Below are 6000 nucleotides of genomic sequence, written 5' to 3'. Positions count from 1 at the left end.
AGTGGGATGAATCATTGTTGAAAAAAAATTAAGTTAATTGGACATTTATAACCATATAACAATATAACATTTTTTAAATAAAAGAAATAAATAAATTGCAAGCATAATTTTGATAATATATTATCTATGTTTTAGTCCCTGATCATGTGGTTACAAATATCCAATTAACTTGAATTTTTTTTTTCATGAATACTCTTTTTGACGAATCCTACAAAATAAATTGTTCGAATTATCGAAATAAGCTAGTATCAACCCTTATAAGGGGTCACAACAACATCTCTAAGATTGTGACAAATTATGAATAAAATGGATTAATACTCCAAGACCACCCGATAATATTTTCATATGATCCCAAAATAGAGACCAACGTATTATATTATAATCGGATACATGAAAGGAATGGGAGTTCTAGTCGTCTAGTGATGATTTTTGGCTGTGTTTGAAATGGCGATTGATTTGATCACGCCAATAAAGCCATAGTCTCATACTTTCACCCTGAAGAAGAAACAATGAAAATGAATGTATCATCTTATAATTGTGTTTAGAGTATGTACATAATTTTTTTGTTTTATTGTTTTATTATATTGGTTTGATGTTCTTGATAATTATATGACCTCCCTTGTTTGGTAAATGTTTAAAAAATAACATGTTTCAGATCCGACATTTATAGTTGTTAGATTTATTAATGGCGTAAGTGGTAGTAGTCTTTGTGTTCATTTGATTTGTATAGGCTGATCTAATTTTGGATGAGTTCTTTGCCCTAATTAGGAGCATTCGCAAAGCTCGTGGCCATATTGTGACGCTCCAAAATTTGAGGACATCATAATAAGGTTTAAAACTTAAAATCAATTTTCTTAATTAAAAATCCTCATCAATGTTGTCACCAAATTTACCATCATTCATTAATTAACAGCACAAAAACTAAAAGTTCTTAAATTACAACTCCAGTCAAACTTAAAACTTTGTCTTAATACACAAATATAAAAAGAAACTAGGGAAAAACTAGAAAACTCAAAAAAATGGTTCATGAAACTTTGGCACGCTTCAAGCTAATCAGGGCTGAATGTTGCCTTCCAACACCTCAGTGTTTCCTTCGATTTCTTCGGTACCTGGCATGAAACGCCAGGGCAACGGGAATGCCAATGAGCGATGACCTCAATAAGATACTACAACCCGAAACTACCCACCCAGATAATAATACTCACAATTAATGAATAATGCGTAGTAACAGAACAACATGTAGCATTTAATAAGCATAACATGAATGCCATCAGTTGAAATAATAACAATACACAATAAATAAAAAAATGGCAAACGGAAGCAGTATTTCATCATAAGGAAAATGCTCACTTTTCTTTCTTTCTTTTTTTTAAAAACAATTCTCATAGATTTAGTTTATCAGATAAATTTAAGTAACTCTCCGCGGAGCACTATTTCCACTCAACCGCTAAGTAATGGCCACGGGAAATTCTGACTCCCCCTTGGTCAAATATTCAAATGTTACTTGCTGTAACTACCAATGATGCCCACGCACCAGGGTTACGTACCCGAATAGTGACATCACGGTCTGCTCCAAGGGAACGGTCTATGTTGTGACACCCGCACCACCAAACTTATATCGCCTACACCGATAAGAGCCGAAATACCTTCCCATGCCATGTTAAGGTTCGCAACTCACTTTCACAAGATTCTAAACCGGGCTCACCTCATCACTTGTAAACTTTACTGCATCTATTCAATTTCGCGTTTCTTTACTTCGTCAAATTCACATTTTGATGCATGTGCGAGTTTTAGTTCGAGAACTACAGTGACATAATGTTTATATAGCACAACACAATCATATATGGCAACCAAAATAAATGTGATAGAATGCCTTAGGAATCATCACAAGATTTCTTAAGAATTCACACATTTCTTCTTTCAGCACTGTATGGTCAGAAAACAAAAATATGAAACCCATACCAAACAAAGTTCAACCATTATAATATTTTAACTGGTTCTAGTTCATCAATTTAGGAAAATATTTTGAGAAGAATACCAGGGCTAAAAACGATTTTAAAATCGAGAAATAATTTTTGAAAGAAAACTGGTTTTCTGGGATAGTGCATTACTTTAACCTCTAGCACAGGTGTTCTGTGTTCGAAAAATAAAAAGGGGCCTCAAACGGTGTCGAAAAGAGGCATAGTCAAAACAGTTTGCTAAATATTTGAGTTTAGAACATATTTCTAGAAGGATTTGAAGATTGAAAACCAGTGTAAGATGGTCAAATAATTTTTATAAGAAAACTGAATAGATTCTGTCACATTTTCGAAAAATTGACGTTTCTCTCTCGATACTTAATAAAACATTATAAAACTAGCGGCATTTGAAAGGTAACTTAAAAATATAACCTTTTCAATTGGAATCACTTGAAAATTCATTCTGTAGAATAAATGGTGACCTGGTAAAGTCAGCATTGCTGCTGCCTCCAGACAGCAATGAAGTTAAAAACATGTTTGACCACGAAACGTTGTCGAATAATTTTTCTTTTGATATTCTTGCACCATGAGAACATGGTAAACGAACTCCAGTATTTTCAGATTTTTTTTTTTTTGAAAGTGTTCTCATGAGTTTGTTTGAGTTTATTCAAAACGGATTAAAAATCTGTTTGCTGGAAGTTCAGTATTTTGTGAAAATCACACTTTGTATTCGCCATGAATCACATGCAAGACTATAAAAATTGTTTCTTGCTATTATTCCCATGTGAAACTGTAATCCTTCATATTTACTTTCATTAGTGATAACAGAAAATAATATTTATGATGAGTAAACACAAATTCATAAGCATGCAAGATTAATTCAACAATGGAGAATATTTGAACACATGAGGAGCAAAATCAGTAGCTAAACCATCTAATCCATACTTGTAAGAAGGACAGAAATCACATAATCATAAGATCATCATTCTATCCAAATGTAACATGCATTGAGCATTTGTGTATTATCAATACACACTCTTGCATATTTTTAATGTACGGATTTAGTTAGGAAAAACATCTAAGGGAGGATAGGGGTTGAGTATTTTTACCTTAATGAAGTAAGAAAAATCCCAAGTGTTGAGCCTTTCTTCCCCTTTCTTTTCTCCTTTCCCTCTTGCTTTCTCTCCCTCTCTTTCTCTTTGTTTTGCTCAATTACGTATGTGTGTGTAATGGAAGGTTGAATAGTGCTCCTAATTATAAGAGTTTGAGGGCCTAATTTTTATTATTATTATTATTATTATTTTATTTTTACTTTACTTCTCTTTTAGCTTAGGAACCATCATCTAAGAGGATAGATTACAGTTGGTTTGCATGCTGTGGCAGCCTTGACAAAGGCTTGAAATTGCCATCTATGCATGTAGGCATGGAGTGTGGCAGTAAGTAAAGGCATGCATTGGCATGCTTGGGCCGAATTCCTCTGCCCAACATAAATTTTGATTTTTTTTTCTTTTTTTTTTTGTATAAAATAAAAATCAATTGAATATATATATATATATATATGTATATAACCTAGTCACTAGATATTTTGCCCCCTACTATTCTCTTACTAACGTAGTTATTATTTGTTTAACTCATTTAGTTTCCACAACTATATTTAGATACAAATTTTATTTTTTTTTCCAGAAAAATAAATAATTTTATTTAAAGGAATCCAATATTGGTATTAACCATGATGCTATTAACATTATAATTCGATAATTTAATAATCACTATTAACTGACTTAATATTATTATTAATCAAACTAATTAGTTGTCTAAAAATTTAGGTTCTCACACATATACTTATGTAGAAGCAACAAAAGATTGTGAAGAACAATGACAACAATGAAAAGAAGAGGAGAGTGGTTGATGGGGACGAGAAGCCAAAAGAAGTGTGGAATCCATCTTTCCAACGTGAAGATTTCATGGAAAATATTCAATTGAGAAGCACTTCTCCAATGGCTTCTTCTTCTTCTTCTGATCTTATCAAAGAATCAAGTATTGGTCTCAAACAAGAGATCAAAGATGACTTAGACCTTGAGCTTTCCTTTTAATTAATGTTACTACTTTATAAATAATTCTCAAGTCTCATTATAAGATGGATTGCAAGTATTTGTGTGTGAGTTAAATGATGATAATTATCTCACTTTTCACATTTGTTGTTGTTGTTGTTGTTGTTGATGATGATGATGATGATAATGATGAAAGAGATTGCAACACACACACACACACACACACACACACATATATATATATAGAGAGAGATTTAAACAGATAGAAATTTTTTTGAACAGATATGGTTTGGTTTTGCTTTGTATTTCAACCTATAGAAAAAAAATTTAAACAGATAGAATTTAGGAAAAAAATTGAATAGATAATAAAATTTTAACAGATATTTGAACAAATAAGGAAAAAAGTTGAATTGATAGTCAAAAAAATTAAATAAATAAAAAAATACTTGAAAAGAGAGTAAAAAAATTAAAAAGATAGTCAAAAACAATTCAACAGACAGAAAAGGGTAAACTAGAAATAAAATATCTTTCAAAACAATAAAAGAATTTCTCGCCAAATTATTTCACAAAGGATAAACCTCTTACTAATAAAAAATATTTACTAAATTTAATATCTTATACTTTAATTAGATTGAACTTTTCAATAATTTTTTCATAATTTTTTTCAAAAGTTGATTGTCTAACCCTTTCCCTAAAAAAATGTATGCACCAAACAAGAAGTATATGTAAAAAAAAGAAGCTCACATCTAACACTGACAATTATTTGTCCACTAGGCCTTACATTCATTAAATTTTCAATAGCATGGTTCAAATTTTGGGGGAATTCTATATAGTGTATCATATGCAAGTATTTTTTATTTGTAATTTAATTATTACAAATGACACTACAAATGATATAACTCAATACTATGAGGGTAATAACTAAAAAAAAAAATGAATTATAATCAAATATCACATAGGGCTGAGTAAGGAATCCGTGAAATCCGTAATCCGATCTAGTCCAGTCCATTCCGATAGGTTTGGATTGGTTTTTTGAATCCGCGGTTTGATTCCGGATTGTTAGAAATTGGGCGCTCATGTGGCATGACCCTTAGAACCTTTTGAACCTTATCCAAATGGGTTTTGAATTTGAATTCAAACCTATTTGGATAGCCACTTAGGATATATATCTATCATATCATGATATGGATAGATGATATAGATATCAGATATTATCTCATTCAACAAATATGGATAAATGAGATAAATAGATTATATATCTGATATATGGGATATGGGTGATTAAGTGGAAAAATAATGTATGTTTGAGTTTTACCCATATACTGACTCTCTCCCAAAAACAACGATCAAGTCATTTGCACTGTGATTTGTGTGGGTGATATTCATTCTATAATATCACTTCACTGCTGGGTTGGTTTATCAGATTCTGGAAGCACGTGATTTACCCACGAGGTTCTATCATCTAAAGGTATGATCTAAATATTTTTTCCGCTGCATTCTTTATATTTTGATTTACATTGGTATCAGAGCCATAAATATGAGTATTTTCGTGCTTATTTTATGCATTAAAATATGTGTATATTTTTTATATAAATATACATACATGTATATGCATGAATATTAATGGAGGAGGAAGATAAAGTGCACGGTTTTTTGCATTTTAACTCCATTAGATTGAGAGAGTGATATACCTCTTTTTTATGTTATTTAAATGTCATTTTTAATGCCATAAATGTTTTTATTGTGAAAAATGGAGTCCGACAGTACAAAAATCGGATCAGAAAACACCCAGGAAGGCGGCGCGTGTGATTCACGCGCTGTATGACGCCTCTCAGCAGCGCCACGCGCCACCACGCGCTTTCACGCACTGAGACGCGCTAGGCGCGTTTCCCACGCACCCCAACGCGCGAGCTGTCTCCTCCCTTCCACGCGCGCGCGTTAGCCGTGCCGTTTCGAGCCGCGCCACGTGCGCAGCCACGCGCGCGCCATGC

This window comes from Camellia sinensis, chromosome 10 (assembly GCF_055761805.1).
Source record: "Camellia sinensis isolate YWXY chromosome 10, ASM5576180v1, whole genome shotgun sequence".
Classification (NCBI taxonomy): domain Eukaryota; kingdom Viridiplantae; phylum Streptophyta; class Magnoliopsida; order Ericales; family Theaceae; genus Camellia; species Camellia sinensis.
Note: the sequence above shows the minus strand (reverse complement) of the source record.